Here is a 20,883-nt window from a genome sequence, read left to right on the forward strand (position 1 = left end):
ATTTTGAGATCTTTGCATTTGTTATTTAATGTCAAAAGCAGGAAACCCCTGGTCCCCTAGAACCGTCTGGCCTTAGTTTTTCATATGGCTTGTGGCAATTCAAATATTTGAGAATCTGTGCCTACAAATATGGTCAAAAGGGATTTAAAGATGAGTGACAGCAAGAAAACTTGTAATCTGCTGCAAAGGTTAAGTACTCAATTATAATACAAAGCAGTATATGATCACAAAAGGGCAAGAGGAAAATATTAAATCTCTTCTGTTTGCCATGACATCATGTCCTTTTCTGATTTCATTAAATCCCAAAAGGAATTTCCTTAGGTGAGACCAGAGTCCCAAAAAGGTTAATTTACTTGCCCCAGGTCATATAGCTGCTAAGAGGCAGAGCTGTGATTTGATTAGGTCTGGTCGTCTATGCTTATCTCCTCAGAGAGGTGCCTAAGGCATTGTCACCGATGGGCTCCAGTGCTGTTTCCTCTGTCCCTTTCTCTCTCTGTTCATCAGGACATCTGTGTTTGAAGGTCCCATAGGAACCTCAAGTTTATCGTGTCGGAGGCTGAAAATTCCTCTTGCCTGTCTTGTGAATAATCTTAGCTACCAGAAGGAATGAAACAGAAGTGGGGTTTTCCTTGACTCGCCCCTTCTCACCCCCACATCCAGGTGGTGTCAAGTCCTCTCATTCCACCTCCTTCATAGACCTCTCATGACCACCCTACATCCAGCCTTCACCAGCTCTTGCTATAGATTGCTGCAGCAGGCTCCAGTTGGCTCCATGGAAATGCATTTTCCATCTTGCTTTCTCAGAAGGACTTGTTTAAAACAGGGATGTGATCATCCTAATCCTCTATGCGGCTGCCAAGGGACCTATAGGATGAACCCCAAACACCTCTGCCTGAGTTAAGTGGGACCTTCCGGGTGTGACCCATCTGCCGTCCCAGTCTGCACCTGCACCAAGTCCTCCAAATCTTTACTTCTCTGTCTAACTGATTCACCTTCTGATAAGCCTTTTTCTGCTTTCCATTGACTTTTTCCCCTCCCCCTTTCCTCTTATCTCCCCCTTAGCAGCCCCTTCCAAGTGCTCGCTTAGCACCAAGTACTCTCCTGACACTTATCAGTGGCTGTCATTGTGTCTCTCCGCCTGGCCACTAGGCCAGGAGGCGGCTATGCCCCTTTGCCTCCCCAGCACGCCTCGCCGCGCCTGACACTAGGAGGCACCCAGCAAGTGTCTGTCTCATGAATGAATCAACAGAGAGTCTCCTGACTGCTCACTGTCTTTAAGCCACTTCCCTTCCCTTGGTGCTGGCTGGCCCCTTTGCTCTGCCTTCATCACGTTGGTGTTTCCTGTGCCCAGTCCACTGCTGGCATTTGCTCTGCCTAACAAGGTTTGTTGAGCCGAGCCCATTTCCTTATTGGTAAAGGCAGAGTACCAGACCGAATGTCCTCTTGCAATCCCAGAGTCGGGGTGATTGATAGCAGGCAGCCTTCTAGTCGACCTCCCTGCAAAGATACAGAATGTGGATCTCTTCTGCTGGCAGCACAAAGGGCCCATTTGTACAGCAATGTGTTGAATACGGTGCATTATTACTGACATTTGTATTGGGTACAGTGCAGGGCGTGGAGTTTCTCTGAGACAAACACAGGAATACCCCGAGATAATGTGAGCAGTATCTCCGAAGTCCAGGCTGAGTCATATGGTAGGTGCTGTTTGGAATATCTAGCCTGCCTGCCTTGCAGATTCAAATGCCTCGGGCAGGAGGGTGAGCTGGCTGCCGATCCTGCTCTGCTCCTGGGTTTGCTGTGTAGCCCTTGGTAAGTCTCTTCACAAGTCTTCCATTTCAGCCAGAGTGTGTAAATATGTATTGTGGAGCTTTGCGGTCTTTAATATGCTGGGAGATGCCGGAAAGAAATACAATTTGTCTTTGTGCTCTTAATAGTTACCTTTGTGCTTGCCCGAATCCCTCCCTAATTTCTCAGTGGGTTTCTAGGTATTTAAACTGTCTAAACGCCTAATGAACCACCAGTCTTCTTACTGTTATGTCCTTTTAAAAATGTCAGTCCAGTATGAGTGATTTAACAGATGGACAAATATCTGGGTTGGATTGTGCCGGCTACTGGCTGGAGAAGAGCCAGGTAGGTCTCCTCCCACCTCCCTGGGAGTTCGAAAGTAACCCCGGGTCTAACCAGGCTCTGAGTTGGAATCTAACTTTGTACTTTAACATCTGGTCTTTCAACAAGTGGGCATCTTTGAGTCGTCCTGCCTTTGCCTGGAAATTTGAAACTCTGTAAAACTGACTTTGTGTGACGCTGCCCAGCCCACGTTGGGGAAGAAGGGTGTGGTGGCTGCCTCGAGCTGTTGGAGAGGAAGCAGCCGTGGGGGAAATGGAGAGTGCGTCTGACCTGGGCCTCCTCGGACCACGCTTGGACACCGCATATTGTGGGATTCATTCCCCATAGGGTGGTGAAGGCTCAGATTCATGTGATCTCTGCCTGGGGGAGTCTTTCATCTCATAGGAAATCTGTATTCACTTGTGGCTCTTTGTCATAGAAGACTTCTGTATATTGACACAAAATGCAACCTTTCTTTCCTTACCTGAACGTTAAAATATTTGCACACATTTATTAATTCAGGTGTTTTTTTCCTAATCAGTTCTGTAGCAAAGGTTTACCCATTGTTGATAGTGATCCCCAGTCTTCAGAAAACAAAACACCTGGGGGTGGGAGAGGAGGGAAAGTTGGAAAAGTTTGCTGCTTGTCATTTGATAATTTGGGTCTTGGAGGTTACATTTCTGTTGTTTAAAATACAAAAATTAGCTGGGAGTGGTAGCAGCATCTGTAATCCCAGCTACTCGGGAGGCTGAGGTAGAATTACTTGAACCCAGGAGGTGGAGGTTGCAGTGAGCTGAGATCGCACCACTGCACTCCAACCTGGGCGACAGAGTGAGACTCTGTCTCAAAAAAAAAAAAAAAAAAAAATCTGTTGTTTAAAATAAGAAAAAGTTAGAGGGGCCAGTTGTTCCGACAGCAGATCATCCAATAGCCTCGTAACGCTGTGAGTGCAACAGTTGACAGAGCTTGATGCACACAGTTTCAATTGGAATAAAAGGGAAAATGGCTCCCCAAACTGCAAGAGCACTGCTTGTAAAACAGTCAGAGCTGCTTTCTGTGCCAGGCTGTTCAAAAAGATGTGGGAACAGGGCTTGTCCTGGTTGACAGGCCATCCTGGAGAAACCCTGACAATGCTGGCCACCCCTCTGCTCTCCTTCCCACCTGTTCCTTTCCAGTCAGTTTATGGAGAGTAGGTTGTTTTTGCTTCCAGGGGGATTACTTGTGGCCTGGGGGAAATTGCAGGGCTTTCTCCTGACTACATGCTTCACATTCCCGTGTGTAACCAGTGAGGATAATGATCCAAGAAGATCATTGCAGTGGTGACCTGAGGACCTTTGAGACCAGGTCACAATTTAAGTAGGGTCTCAAATTTAGATTTTAAGATTATTACCCAACGAGTTAAATATAGAGCCAGAGATAAAGCAATAGGATTGACAGAAGACACTCATTCTACAGCTTAAGCAAACACACACACACATTTTATTTTACTGTGTAATTTACTCCATAGTTTTTTTTTTTTTTTTGGAGATGGAGTCTCACTCTGTCACCCAGGCTGAAGTGCAGTGGCGCGACCTCAGCTCACTACAAGCTCCACCTCCCAGATTCACGCCATTCTCTTGCCTCAGCCTCCCGAGTAGCTGGGACCACAGGCGCCCGCCACCATGCCTGGCTAATTTTTTTGTATTTTTAGTAGAGATGGGGTTTCACCATGTTAGCCAGGATGGTCTCGATCTCCTGACCTCGTGATCCGCCCATCTCGGCCTCTTAAAGTGCTAGGATTACAGGTGTGAGCCACTGCATCTGGCCTACTCCATAGTTTTTATTTTAAAATGTTTGTAAACTAATATTATACAAAGAAGATGTTCCATTAAAAAATACATGAAACACCCCTGTATGTTATACCCAGGGTAAGGAGATGAACTTGACCCTGTGACCTTCCCTGATTAAGCATCCCTACATCACAAGCCTTCCCACCCCCAAGAGGTCATCGCTGCCATAAGGTTTAACTATTCTCAAGATTTTTCTCTTTTTATCGTGTGTGTTCATACCTAAAAAAGAGTTTGCCTGCATTTGACCTTTATAAAGTAGAATTCATAAAGTATGTGTTCTTTGATTTGCTTCTTTTGAGATTTAATCATTTTATTCTTTTTGAGACGGGGTCTCGCTCTGTCACCCAGGCTGGAGTGCAGTGGCGCGATCTTGGCTCACTGCAGCCTCGACCTGCCAGGCTCATCCTCTTGCCTCAGCCTTCCAAATAGCTGCAACTACAGACATGTGTGCCACCATGCCTGGCTAATTTTTTTTTTTTTTGGTTGAGACAGCATTTCATCATGTTGCCCATGTTGATCTCGAACTCTGGGCTCATGTGATCCACCAGCCTCGGCCTCCCAAAGTGCTGGGATTACAGGTGGGAGCCATTATGCCTGGCCCATTTTAATTCTTGTAGTTCTGGTTTATTTTATTCCACTGTACAAATAAACACAATGTGTGTGTGTGTGTGTATCCATTTTACTGTGCGTGTATATATATATATATATCTCCAATGCGTGCGTATATATATCTCTCCATTTTATTGCCCATAGGCTTTGGATTATTTGTGGATTGTCTTTTGTTTTTGCTTTTATTGTTTTTCATTTGCAAGTGAATCTGCTGTGTATATTTTCAGTGTGCTCCTAACAGGGGCACTTGCTCCTCTAACCTACAAATGGAATTTCTGGGTCTCTAGGGGATGCACATGCTCAAATGCCAAACAGTTTTTAATGTTTTAAGAATCAGTTAAATTCAAACACTGCAAATATACCTTGCAGTCTGCCTTTAGCATTGCTTCATTTTAAAATGAATCCTAGAACCACTGAAAAAATTTTAGAAGTGCAAGTATTCTATCCTGCTTTGTCTTCTGAGAAACCGTCTTTAACCTTAAGGAGATAACATTATTCCTTTTTTGTAGTTGTTGCTGTAGAAATGATTTTTGAAGGACAAAATCAAACTTTAAAACTTGAGGCCGGGCGCGGTGGGTCATGCCTGTAATCCCAGCACTTTGGGAGGCCGAGGTGGGTGGATCACAAGGTCAAGAGATCGAGACCAGCCTGGCCAACATGGTGAAACCTCGTCTCTACCAAAAATACAAAAAATTAGCCTAGTGTAGTGGTGGGCACCTGTAGTCTCAGCTACTCGGGAGGCTGAAGCAGGAGAATCACTTGGACCCAGGAGGCAGAGATTGCAGTGAGCCAAGATTGCACCACTGCACTCCAGCCTGGTGACAGAGCGAGACTCCATCTCAAAAAAAAAAAAACAACAAAAAACTTGAGAACCATTTGGACCCGCTAGCTCATGCCTGTAATCCCATCTTTGGGAGGTCAAGGCAGGCGGATTGCTTGAAACCCAGGAGTTCGAGACCAGCCTGGTCAACATGGCGAAACCTCGTCTCTACAAAAAAATACAAAAATTAGCCGAGCATGATGGTGTGCACCTGTAGTCCCAGCTACTCGGGAGGCTGAAGTAGGGGGATCAATTGAGCCCAGGAGGTGAAGGCTGCAGTGAGCTGTGATTGCACCACTGTACTCCAGTCTGGTTGATAGAACAAGACACTGTCTCAAAACAACAACAAACCTGAGAATCACAGGTAAAACAGTCTAGTCTCAGGAATCACATGAACTATATGTAAACAGTCTCTAGATGAACTCTGTGACCCTTCAGTTGCCATGAATGGATATACAGTTGGCCCTCCACATCCATGGATTTCACATTCATGGATTCAACCAACCAGGGGTCAAAAATATTTAGGAAGAAAAATTGCATCTGTACTGAACAGGTACAGAGTGTTTTTTTCTTGTCATTATTCCCTACAAAATACAACTATTTACATAGCATTTACATTGTATTAGGTATTATAAGTAACCTGCAGATGATTTAAAGTATACAGGAGGATGTATGTAGATTATATGCAAATACTACACCATTTTATATCAGGGACTTGAGCACTCGCAGATTTTGGTATCTGCAGGAGGTCCTAGAACCAATCGCCCATGGATTCCAAGGGACAACTGTATATATACGCCTATCATACACTGCCATGGTCTGCTCGTATGAGTATTCTCAGTGAAGAGTCTTTATGGAAGACATCATTGCCCATGAAATACAGATTCAAAGCTGTGAGCCTTGGGCAACCCAGTTCTCAGTAGAAATATTTCAGTGGCATTGGTCCCTTAAAAAGACAGTATTTTATGAAGTTATGTAAGAAAGATGTAACATTAGTATACAATATTTTAGTGGGATTTTTACTTGAAAACTTGTATTTATGACCTGGCAATTCCAGTTTAGTCCCATAAAATTTGTTTTAGAACTACCTTTTAAGACATGGTTTTATTTCCTTGGGAAATGGGATTTAAAACTTCTCTTTTCAGTAGGGAGTTACTTTTCTAAAAGTAATTACATAAACAAAATTCAGTTAGGGTGAGTTACAAAAATGTTTACTGTCTATAGATTATTTATTTTGCTACTGTTAGTAAAATCATAGGTCACTGGAGGAGACAAGGAAGTATCTTAAGTGTGCTAATGAAATTTTGCAGGTATTTGCATATTAGTCTCACTTTGAAATTCAGGCACTGGGGACTTTTTTTTTTAAATATGAAAATAAGATGAATTACTCTCTCAAAAAGATAATATAAAACAAAAAGTATCTGTGTCCACAGATTCCCAGTCCTATTCCCCAAGGGTAACTACCATCCACAGTTCTTAAGACAGCTTCTAGAAATGTTCATACACATAGAGTATACAACTGTACATATCTATCATAAATCCCTCCACCCCTCGTTTAAATAAGCACAGATGAGTGTACACAGTAGGCATAGCCCTGCGTCTTGCTTTTCTCTCTTAACGGTTTAGATTGAATAGCTTCCCATGGTAGCCCATTCAGATCCGTTTCCATTTTAGTGGCTGCATCATTTTCCGTTGCACTAGAATTTTAAAAAGAGCTTCCCTATTGATGGATGTCTATGCTGTTTGCAGAATTGGCAGCAGATGGGGTGGTTGGTGGTGGTGGTGGTGGTGGTGGTGGTGGTAGGGGTGGCAGACTGTCATTTTTTTAGAAGCAGCATAGAAGAATCAGAGAAAGAGGCAGAAGACTTGTAAATATTTTCATCTCCATTTCTGTTCTTTAAATCTCTTGAAAAAAATTTTTTTTTGCCTGCCTTAAGGTGTTTTCAGAACTATATGGAAGCCCAAAAGGCTAGATGGTTTTTTCTTCCTAGCCCTTCTTTCCTTGTGGTGATCATGGTGGTGAAGGAGATTATGGTATGTAACCAAAACACTGGGGAAGAGGAATGTATTTACACTTGGTGGCTAAAGAAGGTTCCGATTCCCTTTCTTCTACCTCCAGTGCAAATACACTCTATGGTAACTGGATTATTTGTTTTTAACCTGATTAGCAAGCCTTTCTAATGATAATCTATTTGGATGGGGGAGTTTTCCTTATGCAGAGTAGATGGTTGCATAATATCCATTCGAGGTGGTGTTTGCAAACCCTATGGAGTGCCTTTCCAAACACCCTTTTCCTTCCCTTTCTCCCTGGCTGGCAGAGCCTGTTCCTGGAGTGGAGGCCGAAAATGTTATCTGCTGCCTCCCCAGCCTCCCTTGCAACCAGGGCATGGACATGGGACTCAGACCTGGCCAAAGGGACCCCTGAGGAGCTTCTAGAAAATGTTTTCCTCCCTAATAAAATATGAAAGAAGATAAGTATCCTCATCTATAGCCAGAAACTGTCTACATGTGATTCCTGGAACTACAGTAGCTCTCTTGCCTCCATGTGAGGAGAAGCAAATGGCCCGAGGATAGTGTAGTGAAAAAATGGAGAGAGATTGGGTCTTAGATATCTGTCAGCCGTTGAATTAGCGCTGCCCTCTGTTCTTAGTTTAGGAGACCATAGATGTGCCCTTATTATTGAAACTGATTTTATTCAGTTACAGAAGTTATCTTACCTGATACATAATTTTACCCATAGAAAATAATATGAAAATAGCAAAATCACTCAGTTAAGATAGTTGAGTGCCTGCTGTGTTCAAGAGACTATTTATATGAGGTCTGCGGCTGCAAAAAAATCAAGTTTCTAAGAATATGAGATCAGAGCAGCAGAAGTTCTGAGTAACCACTGATTACGAGATTTGGAATGATCAGAAGTGACTGTGTGGGAGAGGTGAAATTGAGCAGACTCTGAAGGAACCCCTAGGTTTTGGTAAATAGGGAGCTGGGGATGAGGATGCCCCAGGTTTTAGAAAGAACACAGGCTGTTGAATCACACCTGGGTTCAAACCCTGGCTTGCTACTCCCTAGTTTGTGACCTTGTCAAATTCCTTGATTTCTTTTTTCTTTTTCTTTTTTTAATTTTTGAGACAACAGTCTCAGTCTGTCACCCAGGCTGGTGTGCAGTGGTGTGATCGTAGCTCACTGCAACCTCAAACTCCTGGGCTCAAGGGATCTTCCTGCTTCAGCCTCCTGTATAGCTGAGACTACAGGTGCGTGCCACCACACCCAGCTAATTTTTAAATTTTTTGTAGAGATTGGAGGGCATCAGGGGTGGTCTGGCTTAGTTGCCCAGGCTGGTCTCGAACTCCTGGGCTCAAGCCAGAGTGCTGGGATTACAGGTATGGGCCACAGTGCCCGGCCCAAATTCCTTGATATGTTTGATACACTAAACATAACTAGTATAACTGAGGTGAGAACTAGAAATAAAATGTGTCAAACATCTGTCACGCTGATGTGCACATAGATGCACAGAGTAGATGGTGGAGGTGGAAGGCACAGTAATGCCTACATATATGCGGCACTCCTGAATAAAGGGTGAAGTGAGTTAGGTAAAATGACCTTGGCATGCTGTGCTCAAGCTGGACAGAGTTCACCCGTATCCAACTATGTGGTCCAGCTAAGAGGCTGAGAATACAGGATCTGGACAGAGATAGGTTTGAGTCAAGATAATGAGGACTTTGTCTTCCGGCTTCAGGAGTTTAAACCTCATCCTGTAGCCAATCTATGGTGGTGACCACTGAGAGGATCAACCTGGAGAGAGAGGAGTTAAATTGTTGCATGGTCCAGGTGTGCAGTGTAACAGACCTAGACCAGGCAGGCGTCAGGTGTTGGAGGGAGCAAAAGGGTCTGATGTTAGAGTATGTGGGAGGCAAGGGAGAGGAGAGATTGAGTGATGAGTCCCAAAGACTGAATAGCTGTCAGTTATGGAGTGTGAAATTCAGAACAGATGTGTAAGACTTTCAGCTCATCATATCCTAGGTGGGAACAAGAACAGTTGGAAAGATTTATTGACATTTTTGATGAAAGATGCTATGTAAGTGGAAAATAAATGATGTTACCCAAATCTGTTTGTCTTTTAATTCTTGTCTAATTACGCTTGTCACTTTACCTCTGTTTTTATATAAAGTTTGATTCCTTTGAAGGATGTGTCCCTTAAGAAAATAAACATACCCTGCCTCTGATTAGATATTATTGAACTCTGAGTCAATCCTATAATATGAAGTATATATTCACTGATTGTTCAGTACATGTTTATCCAGGAAGAGAAGCAATCAAGCAAAGTGTTTCTCTGACACAGAGATTGTGGTACTTATAGTATATTTACAATGGCCTTATTAAAACATCAGTCATAACATTGAAAGCAATGAATGACATCAGAGTCATTAAAGTATAGATATAAAATAAATTTTAGTTCATCAAGTTCAGGGTGATATCCTGAGTTGAATGAGAGGCTTCATAATGTTCTCAATTCATGAACAGATGGTCCCCTAACATTTTGAAATGCTGATTAAGGTAGGTGGACTGAGTCAGATTAATCAAGTGTACCACATTGTAAATACTGTTATGTAGTTAGCAATCCTTGGCATCTAATTAAGTTCACCTTCTTTCAGGCTGGGCACGGTGGCTCATGCCTGCAATCCCAGCACTTTGGGAGGCTGAGGTGGGCAGATCACTGAGGTCTGCAGTTCAAGAGCAGCCTGGCCAACATGGTGAAACCCCATCTGTTGCGGGAAGTCAGGGACCCTGAATGGAGGGACCAGCTGGAACCATGGCAGAAGAACATAAATTGTGAAGATTTCATGGACATTTATCAGTTCCCAAAATTAATATTTTTATAATTTCTTAAGCCTGTCTTTACTGCAATCTCTGAACATCAACTGTGAGGGTTTCATGGACATTTATCACTTCTCTAATACTACTCTTATAATTTCTTATGCCTGTCTTTACTTTAATCTCTTAATCCCATTATCTTCATAAGCTGAGAATGTATGTCACCTCAGGACCACTATTGTACAATAGATTGTAAAACATGTGTATTTGAACAATATGAAATCAGTGCACCTTGAAAAAGAAGAGAATAACGGTGATTTTCAGGGAACAAGGGGAGATAACCATAAGGTCTGACTGCCTGTGGGGTCAGGCAGAATAGAGCCATATTTTTCTTCTTGCAGAGAGCCTATAAACAGACGTGCAAGTAAGAGGATATCGCTGAATTCTTTTCCCAGCAAGGAATACCCTGGGGAAGGAATGCATTCCTAGGGGGAGGTCTGTAAACGGCCACTCTGGGGGTGTCTGTCTTATGCAGTTGAGATAAGGACTGAAATGCGTGCCCTGGTCTCCTGCAGTACCTTCAGGCTTACTAGGATTGGGAAATTCCAGCCTGGTAAATTTTGGTCAGACCAGTTCTCTGCTCTCACCTGTTTCCTGTTAAGATGTTTATCAAGACAATACGTGCACAGCTGGACAGAGACCCTCATCAGTAATTCTAATTTTGCCTTTGTCTTGTGATCTTTATTGCCCTTTGAAGCATGTGATCTTTGTGACCTGCTCCCTGTTCATACACCCCCTCCCCTTTTAAAATCCCTAATAAAAACTTGCTGGTTTTGTGCCTCGGGGTCATCACGGTCCTACCAGTATGTAATGTCACCCCCGGAGGCCCAGTGGTAAAATTCCTCTCTTTGTACTCTTTCTCTTTATTTCTCAGACCAGCCAACACTTAGGGAAAATAGAACCTACGTTGAAATATTGGGGCTGGTTCCCCCGATACCCGTCTCTACTAAAAATACAAAAATTAGCCAGGCATGGTGGTGTGCACCTGTAGTCCCACATACTCAGGAGGCTGAGACAGGAGAATCACTTGAACCTGGGAGGCAGAGGTTGCAGTGAGCTGAGATCACCCCACTGCACTCCAGCCTGGGTGACAGAGCAAGATCGTCTCAAAAAAAAAAAAAGAATAAGAAAAAAGTTCACCTCCTTTCCCAAGGCAAAAGGAAGCCCCACGGTTCTTAGGGAATTTGGCATGAGTAAAGCCTCTTGGGCATTTTACCCTTTGGGCATAAAATTCATGTTTCCAAATGATACTTCTGCACACAGGCAGTAGTTCCATAATAGGCTAAGAGCAGGTGTCCCTGAGTGAGAGTTCTCACAGTCTTGTTGCATTGTTAAGGCTCTAGGTCAGGTACAGACCTATGGTTTGGTTGATTGCAATTCCCAGTAAAGAGAAAAAAAGTGTCTAGCATCGACGCTTTCAAGACTGCCTTCTATCCACCCCCCTGTTTGTTTGTTTTCTGTTACTAATCTCATTTGGATTTTTTTTTTCCACATATAATTTTAGTCATAGTTAGTACCTGGTTCGACGGAGTAGATAGGTGTAACCGTGGTACTTTCCTGCATTCAGGAGAATCTGGGATGTCGTCTGTAAGTATGGCTTAGGGTGAGGGGAATGCGATTTGCCATGTACATTGAGGGGTTTCTCTTTCAGTCCATAAATAAAAGACAGAAGGCATTGCACTCTTCAGGAAAGCCATCTTTAAGTCCTGCCATTTTGTTCATCATAGGTGAAAACTTTGATCTTCTTTATCTAGCCCCCGATGGAAAGTACCAAGGCTGTGATAATAATTGGAGTTCGATTAGTATTGAGCCTGTAGAAGAGAGATGAGTGGAGATGGAACAAATTATGAATTGTGTATTTATGAATCAAAATGCCTGATTTTCCATATGTGATGGACAGTGTTCTTTTAGGTAAGAACTCAGCTATCCTTAGCTTCAGATGATGCTTAAAAAAATAAAAAGTCCAAATTACATGACCCCAGCATCCCAGACAGACGCTTACTTAATGTTGGTATGCAACAAGTATATACGCATGTCATGACCGATTACACAGATTCATGAATGAGCCATTCTTATGTGACCTGAACTAAACCCAAAATCCCTTTGTATAGTATAGTCACAGTGCTGTATTTTTAAAAAATTAATAAGAACCTAAACAGTATTTAAGATAAGCCTCCTTTTTGATATTCCAAATTCTCTATTTCTCAGCATTTTATTTTCATGATTATAAAAATGCCACCTGCTTTAAAATCCCTGACTTCCCCTTGTCTGCATGGTCAGGTGTCGAGCCTAGCATGGTTTGCAGAGCCTGTTGCAGGTTGTCTGTGTTCTTCTGAGCCTTGCCATGCACCTCTTTTTCGCCCCAGCCCTCAATCATGCCTTGATTTAGAATGACCCATTTAGCCATTCTCAATTTTAGACACTCCAACTTTGTTTCCTAAATACATATTCTAGTTTTTCCTTCTGCAGATACAATGCACTCCTTGCTAGGCTCTCAGCAGATTTTTGAGCCGCCTCTAAGCCAATTATCACCTGCTCAGAAGCTTCTCATTGAAGCCCCTTGCTTAACTTATTTCCTACCCTTGGTTCCTATAGTACTTATTACTTCTTTTTTTTTGAGATGAAGTCTCACTCTGTCACCTAGGCTGAAGTGCAGTGGCACGATCATGGCCCACTGCAGCCTCGACCTCTTAGGCTCAAGAAATCCTCCCACCTCAGCCTCTCAAGTAGCTGGGACCACAGACACTACCACACGCAGCATTTTTGTTTTTTTTTTTTTTTGGTAGACATGGGGTCTCACTATTGTGCCCTAGCTGGTCTCAAACTGCTGGGTTCAAGTAATCCTCCTGCCTCGGCCCCCAGAGTGCTAGGATTACAGGTGTGAGCCACTGTACCTGGCCTTGTTATATTTTTTAATTCTGTACGCCTCCCTGCCCCAAGAGTGACCTCTTAGGGCAGAGCTTATCATGTTTCTCTGCCTCCAGTTCTTTCAACACAGGACTTAGTTCACAAAAGATGCCCAGAAAAACATTTTCAAGTAGCAGTTCTATATTTTAGGGGGCTTGGTTTGCAACCTAAATTAATCAGTCCCATTAGCTATCATAAAAACAATTTGGTCTAAGTAAGCAAGCCCTAATTGTACTTTGTGTGCTTTTAGTTAAATTCAGTCTCATTGAGAAACATTGGCTTTCTAAATGACTATTATGTAATAAAACAAGGCATTAGCAATCTGGATCAACATGGTATTAGGATTTTGCTGCATTTTGCAGAATTCTAAATTGCATATTTTTGTATCTAAATCTGATGTATTCAGTTAAACCACAGATATTAATGCCTTGCTAGTACACAATGTGGATTTCTGCTCTTTTTCATTGGCTCTTTTGTATTCTAAAAACAAATATTTATGAGGCAGCGTCATGAAAGTTTGGGAAACTTTAAAAATGTTAAAGAGCTGACAAAATGCATTACAGTTGACATGCTAATGAAATTTAAGGGTTTTTTTTTTCCTGCTAGAATTGAGCAATATACTGTACGTTAACATTTATTCATTGTGCATTTGTAATGTTACAGGTACTATAAAGATAATAGTTTTGACAGCTCCTGCTTTTTTGTTATCTAAGTTTTTTTGCATCTTATTACTTTTTTGAGGTTTCACTTACAGTAAAGTGTATACATCTTAAATGTACAGTTGGATAATTTTTACCTATGTATATGCCCTGAGTAACTGCCACCTGGATCGATGTTGTTAGCACCCCAGTGCTCCCTGGTGCCACCTACTGGTGAATCATTCTCCCTACCCCCTACTTCCCCCCAAAGGGTACCACTCTTCTCACCTCTGTAGCACGCTAATCATACACCATCACATTTTTGTGTGCGGCTTCTTTCATTAAGTATTACACATGTGAGATTTGTCTGGGTTGTTTGTTGAACAGTTTTTCATTCCTTTTGTTGCATATGGTTTTTAACGACTTGTTGCTTAAATTTTATTTAGGTAAATAAGATTCATTATAAAGGGATGGCTCATGCCCATAATACCAGCATTTTGGGAGACCAACACAGGCAGATCACATGAGGCCAGGAGTTCAAGACCACCCGGGCCAAGATGGCAAAACCCTGTCTGTACTAAAATACAAGATGGCAAAACCCCATCTCTGCTAAAAATACAAAAATCAGCCAGGCGTGATGGTGCATGTCTGTAATCCCAGGTACTCGGGAAGCTGAGGCATGAGAATTGTTTGAGCCTGGGAGGCAGAGGTTGTGGTGAACCGAGATGGCGCCACTGCACTCCAGCCTGGGTGACAGAGCAAGACTCTGTCTCAAAAAAATAAAAAATAAGATTCATTATAAAGAGTAATACTTAGTTTGTGTTAGTTGGTCTGTGCTAATAATTTTATGTACAAGACTATTGGCATTTTGCATGCGGGGTGCCAGCCTTACAGACCTACTAGTAACAGAACTGCTGCGTATAAGAGCTGCAAGGCCCTTAGAGTTTGCAGAGTTCCGCCACCTTGCTTCTTCACGAGGACCTAAGGTTAATTGGATCCCAGGTCCCCTGAGTGATCTAGTTCAGTTGTCTTCTTGAGGTCACTGTTGCTGTGTCACAATTCAAACTTGATTATGTGGATGTCCATAGTCAACAGGAAAACAACCTTGGAAATTTAGAAATCCACCTGGGCATGATGGTGCACGCCTGTAGCCTCAGTTACTTGGGATGCTGAGGAAGATCACTTGAGCCCAGGAGTTGGAAGCTAGCCTGGGCAACAAGGGCAAGACCTTGTCTCTAAAAGAAATTAAAAGAAAGAAGAAAATCTAGAAATCTCTAATTAGCAAGACTTGGAGTTTCAGTTATCTACAAATTTCATTCACTTATCTAGAATACTTCCCTTAGTATCAATTAAATGAGATGTTACTGACTGTTCATGGAATTTCGTCTTTTATTAAAACCTATTCTTAAAGGACAAGGAAGGGGAAAATGTAACCAGTGCACATGTTTGCTATGGCATTTTCAGTTTTAGCACACTGTCTTGAACTTTTGATGTTCCTAGATTTAGTTATTTTAAAGCCCTGTCAAAACCACAAGGATTGTTCTCAGTATAGGAGGTCTTAGGGTAAGTTCTGAGTCTGTGATCTCTGCAAGCAAAAAACCAATCCCTAATCTTATACCTTTCCGCTGAGGTTGTAATGATTCACAGAAGTTTCGTAGAAAGGATTTTGAAGGAGAGATTAGTGGACTCAGCAATGGAACATTAAATCCTTTATTGGCCAGGAAGTAACCACAGAACGTTCTTCAGAATGTTAGAGCCTTCCTTAAGTATGATTAACAAACACAGGGACACGTGGCTTGTCTTTTTTTCTAATTATAACGCACTGTTTTTCAAACAGGATTATGGTCATGAAATTGATGAGTAACAACTATCACTTTATATTCTTATATGGAAAAGCAGAAGGAACATCACAGCAAATACTTATCTACTTTACCCAGATTCAACAATTTAAAATGTTCTTATTTTCTTTGTGTGTGTTTGTAACCTGTTAAAAGTAAGTGATATACAGACACCAGGTCACTTTCTTTTTTCTTTTCTTTTTTTTTTTTTTTTTGAGACTGGGTCTTACTCTGTCACCCAGGCTGGAGTGCAGTGGCACAATCTCGGTTCACTGCAACCTCTGCCTCCCGGGTTCAAGCAATTCTCCTGTCTCAACCTCCCCAATTAGCTGGGATTACAGGCGTGCACCACCATGCTCAGCCAATTTTTTAGTAGAGATAGGGTTGGCCAGGCTGGTCTTAAACTCCTGACCTCGTGTGATCCACCCACCTCAGCCCCCCACAGTGTTGGGATTACAGGAATGAGCTACTGCGCCGAGCCTTCTTTTTTGTTTTTTCAGACACAGCCTCGCTCTGTTGCCCAGGCTGGAGTGTAGCGAGTGTAATGGCATGATCTCAGCTCACTGCAGTCTCCGCCTCCCAGGTTCAAGTGATTCTCATGCCTCAGCATCCCCCTGAGTAGCTGGGATCACAGGCATCTAACATCATGCCCAGCTAATTTTTATATTTTTAGTAGAGATGGGCTTTCACCATGTTGGCCAGGCTGGTCTCGAATTCCTGGCCTCAAGTGATCTGCCCGCCTCAGCCTCCCAAAGTGTTGGGATTACAGTGATGAGCCACTGCGCCCGGCCAGGGCACTTTGTTTCTAATATGTATCTGCAAACAAGGACTTTTTCTACATAATAAAATTAACAAAAGTAATTATAATTTCTAATATCCAGTTGTCCAGAAAATTAGGTAACTGTAAATACAGTTACATTGTGTGTAGTAAAGATAAGTAGTATTTTACAAAGCTTGTGTTTCAATTAGGTGTGTGCATGTATGTGTGCACATACATATGTATGTATATATTGGTAAACATGTATTTCTTGGATGTCTCATTCAGAATTTGTAATACACTGGGTTATGGCATAGAGAAATTGGATTCGTATATAGGTATTTGCTTCTCAGTGATACTGTGCGTTCTATGCTGAGTGTTGTATGGTACCTGAGAAAGTGAATGCTTTCAGTAACTAGTAAAAAACCCAGCAAAGATGATAAAACAAAGAGGAACCCACCTAACAGTATACATAAGAGCCAAAATGGATCAGGAAGGAGAAGAAGTCCTTTGGAAAGGCCTCATGGAAGAGATCGTGAAGCAATGGTAGGATTTGGATATGACAGAGGCCTTGAGATGCTGTGGCCAGAAGGGAATGGTGTCAGTATTGACGTGAAACAAAGTCCAGAAATATGTGCATGTACCACAGTGCTGAGATCCACTTGGTGGATGGTGAAGGAAGGAGGAAGACGTTGGAAGTTGAATAGGAAAAATTACTCAGGGCTTAAGTACCAGCAAGGGGGGGAATCCAATCTCCTTATTAAAGGAAGAATCATTGAACATCTTAAGCAGTGTTTTAATGTGATGGAAGTGGGAGTTTAGAAGATCAGTGTAATGACTTCCTATAGACTAGATGGAAGGAATAGAACACTGAAAACAAGGAAACCCAGTTAAACTGTTGCCCTTGCTGTAGGTGAGATAGGAAATGAGGATGTGGATTAAGATAGATGGCCCTGAGGGTAGCAAGGAAGGGTCAATCTGGAGAGAAACTACCAAGCCAAAAAAAAAAAAAAAAATTTGGTGACAGTTTTAAAGAAGAGATGAAGGAGAGAGAACATCAATAAAATAATTATGCCGTTTACCCCTAAGGTCATGGAATTAAGTATAACCCAGTCCCCAAACCCCCAACATAATATCTGTAAAAACAAGCTTCCAAGCGTAATTCATATTCATTCATTTTCTCTCTCTCCCTCTCTCTCTCTTCCCCCACCCCCACTCCTTTTTTTAGAGATGGGATCTTGCTCTGTTACCCAGGCTGGCCTCCAACTCTTGGGCTCAAACGATCCTCCTGGCTCAGCTTCCTGCGTAGCTGGGGCTACAGGCACATGCCACTGTGCCTGGTCATGCCATAATACTCTCAAAAAGTAGGCTAAGGAGGTTTTATAGAGGAAGTAGCAAGTTATAATCATTAGATATGTCCTTCTAATACGATTTTCTCTTGTTTTGCTTAAAGATTTGGAGGTGGAAAATGTTAGACATCTGTCTTTAGGGTCTTACTTCAGAGTCCTAGTTTTACTGAAAATAGCAACATAGAAAACTCATGACAATTATAAAAGCATTAAGAGCTGGCTGTTGAGAATGTAAAGTTTAGTCATTTTACATAAAGTACCTTTATACTAGTCAAATTAAATACGAGGTGAGACTCTGTAAAGCAGTATCTTAGGCTTGTGTGTGTGTGTGTGTTTGGGGGGCGGTATCTTTTAAAAATTATCTTTCCTGTTCAGGTTCATTGAAACTTGATTCTTAAGGGACCTCCTGGTATGAATTTGAGACCCTGTTCTCCACTCTTCACCCTCCTTTCTGCTGCAAGATGCATAGATAAGCAGCAGGTTGTGTACACACAAACACTCCATGCATGTGAGGGCAATGGGGACAATGATTGGCTTCTGTTGAAAGAGCTTAATGATGGTGACAGCAGCATCACTGTTCTCGGCTCTGGAGTCTTCTGAAGAACCCACCTATCTGGGGTATGTTAGGTTTAATAAACCATGGCCAACACTTATAGCACTTACTCCGTACAAGACCCTATCATGAGTTCCTGTAATCCTCACAGTCACACTGTGAACTAGTAGATACTGCCGTCCTCATTTTACAGATGAGAAAATGAAGGCATAGAGAAAGTAACTTGCCCAAGATGAGGCAGTTCACATGGCAGTGTTGAACCTAGGCAGTCTGGCTCTGAAATCTGTGCCTTTAACCACTAACTTACGCTACCACCCTGGAAGCAAACCTTTATTTAGGATACATGGCTCCGGAATCAGAGCTTTCCCGTGAGGTCTGAGCTGCCTGGTTGCTGCGAGTGTTGTGAGTGGGTCCTGGAAGTCTGTTGCCTGTGTTTTGGAAATACAGCCAACCCAAATATAGACTTAGGTTCTAAGAAGGGTCATGATACAGTGTTTATCTTTAAAATCACAGCCCACCATTCGTTTTATTTCTTTGTCGTTTCTTTTATCCCAGATCACAAAACAGTATGATCTTAGAGGAGGACTGTTCTCTGCCTTAAACACGAATCTTTGGCGCCTTTAAACGTCTGTGGCTGTGGGAGAAGAAAGCCTCCTCTTATTGACAGCAGAGCATTTAATGACTGTAGAACCTGCTGGAGCTTTAGCCAAAGAGGGAGTTTATGTATAAGCTGGCCTTGAGGATCTTTGGTAGTGGGTAAAACAGAAGTAACCCACATTTTTTATTATGCAAGGTATCTTGGGATTTGAGCTCGTTTCTTCTCCTGCTTATGAATGCCAAATTGAGAACATCTCCAGTAATTGCCTCATGGCACCAAGGAGTCTAAAGGAGTCTGTTTTTGCTCTTCTGGTTTCTCTATCATACATATTTTTCACATTTGCAGTATTTAATGGTAGCACAATGATTTGAGTAAACTAAGTAGCTTTGAGGGGTTTGGGGTGTTACAGGAAACAGGTATATGTGTGATAAATGGTTTGGCATACACAGAAAGAGCTCAAGAAAAGGTAGGATATTCCTGGAGTCAGGTGCACCTTGGCTGGAATCACATGGCTCTGCCACTTATTAGCTTTGAGTCCTAGTAAGTCACTTTTCTGAGAAGATGGGAGTTTTAATTCTAATATCAGATTCTTGAAAGGAAAAATAAAATAAGGTACCAGCAACATTTAGGAAATTATTTGATGCTGATAAGTCTTTAGTAACTGGTGGCTTCTCTTTTCTAATAAACTTGAATGATCCTGGCAAGATTCTGTCCTCTCTTGAGCCATTCTTCCTGAGGCCTGCTTGTGTCCTTTACACAAGTCGTTGCCTTCTCGGACTTTGGAGGGTGAAAGAACTCTGTGTTCATGTTCTATCAAATTGTGATTTCCTAAGTGACAAGAAACTACATTTCAGAACCTTGCTGGTGCATTAGATAAATTATTTTATTTTTATTATTTATTTTTTGAGACAGGGTCTCTCTGTGTTGTCCAGGCTGGAGTGCAATGGCACGATCTTGGCTCACTGCAACCTCCGCCCCCCAGGTTCAAGCGATTCTCCTGCCTCAGCCCCCCTGAGTAGCTGGGATTATAGGCATGCACCACCATTCCCGGCTAGTTTTTGTATTTTTAGGAGAGACGGGGTTTCGCCATGTTGGACCAGGCTGGTCTCGAACTCCTGACCTCAGGTGATCCGCCCGCCTCAGCCTCCCAAAGTGCTGGGATTACAGGCCTGAGCCACTGCACCTGGCCTGAGAAATTATTTAAGACTGCTTCCTTGAGCCATCACAAATAATGGATTGAGTCAGAACATGTGGGTGTGTCCAAAGGAGGAGACACCTGAGCTGTCTGCCACAATTACGATGGTCCGCACAGGGAAAAGGGCCCTTAGGGAGGAAAGGATCATACCTGCATATTCTGTACGTGGGAGATCTTAATTTTTTTTTTTCTTTTTCTTTTTCTTTCTTAGAGACGGAGTCTGGCTTTGTCACCCAGGCTGGAGTGCAAGGGAGCAATCATAGTTCACTGCAGCCTCAAACTCCTGGGCTCAATCAGTCCTCACACCTCTGCCTCCTGAGTAGCTGCGACTACAGGCACGCCACCAGGCCTGGCTAATTTTTTTTTTTTTTTAATAGAGACAGGGACTTACTGTGTTGCCCAGGCTGGTCTCAAACTCCTGGGCTCAAGTGATCCTCCTGCCTCTGCCTCCCAAAGTGCTGGGATTATAGGCATGAGCCACCATGCCTGGCAATATTTATCATTTGGTAATTGATTACCTATATTCTGCTTGGAGCAGTGAAGAGCCATGAAACACATCAGTTTCCAATTTGACCTCTCACATGTGTCGCAAGCCATTGAACCATTCACGGTCCGGTCTGTTTTTGTTTTTGTTTTTGTGAGACGGAGTCTCGCTGTCGCCCAGGCTGGAGTGCAGTGGCGCGATTTCGGCTCACTGCAGACTCCGCCCCCCGGGGTTCACGCCATTCTCCTGCCTCAGCCTCCCGAGTAGCTGGGACTACAGGCACCCGCCACCTCGCCCAGCTAATTTTTTGTATTTTTAGTGGAGACGG

General features: G+C 42.7%; 1 protein-coding gene across 4 annotated transcripts in view; it reads left to right on the top strand.

Moving 5' to 3' along the window:
- TMCC3 (transmembrane and coiled-coil domain family 3) overlaps positions 1-20,883 on the top strand; it is a 304,767-nt gene that overhangs the window by 254,264 nt on the left and 29,620 nt on the right. The window contains exon 1 of one of the 4 annotated variants that reach the window (XM_030819837.1): positions 1,357-1,809. The exons of 2 other annotated variants lie outside the window; for them this stretch is intronic. The gene's annotated coding sequence lies outside the window, so the exon portion shown is untranslated. Of the gene's footprint in view, positions 1-1,356; positions 1,810-18,892; positions 19,072-20,883 lie in introns of those variants that run through there. One more of the 4 variants, XM_030819838.1, reaches the window with a different exon arrangement.

The sequence above is a fragment of the Nomascus leucogenys genome, chromosome 10 (genome assembly GCF_006542625.1).
Source record: "Nomascus leucogenys isolate Asia chromosome 10, Asia_NLE_v1, whole genome shotgun sequence".
In the NCBI taxonomy this organism is placed as follows: domain Eukaryota; kingdom Metazoa; phylum Chordata; class Mammalia; order Primates; family Hylobatidae; genus Nomascus; species Nomascus leucogenys.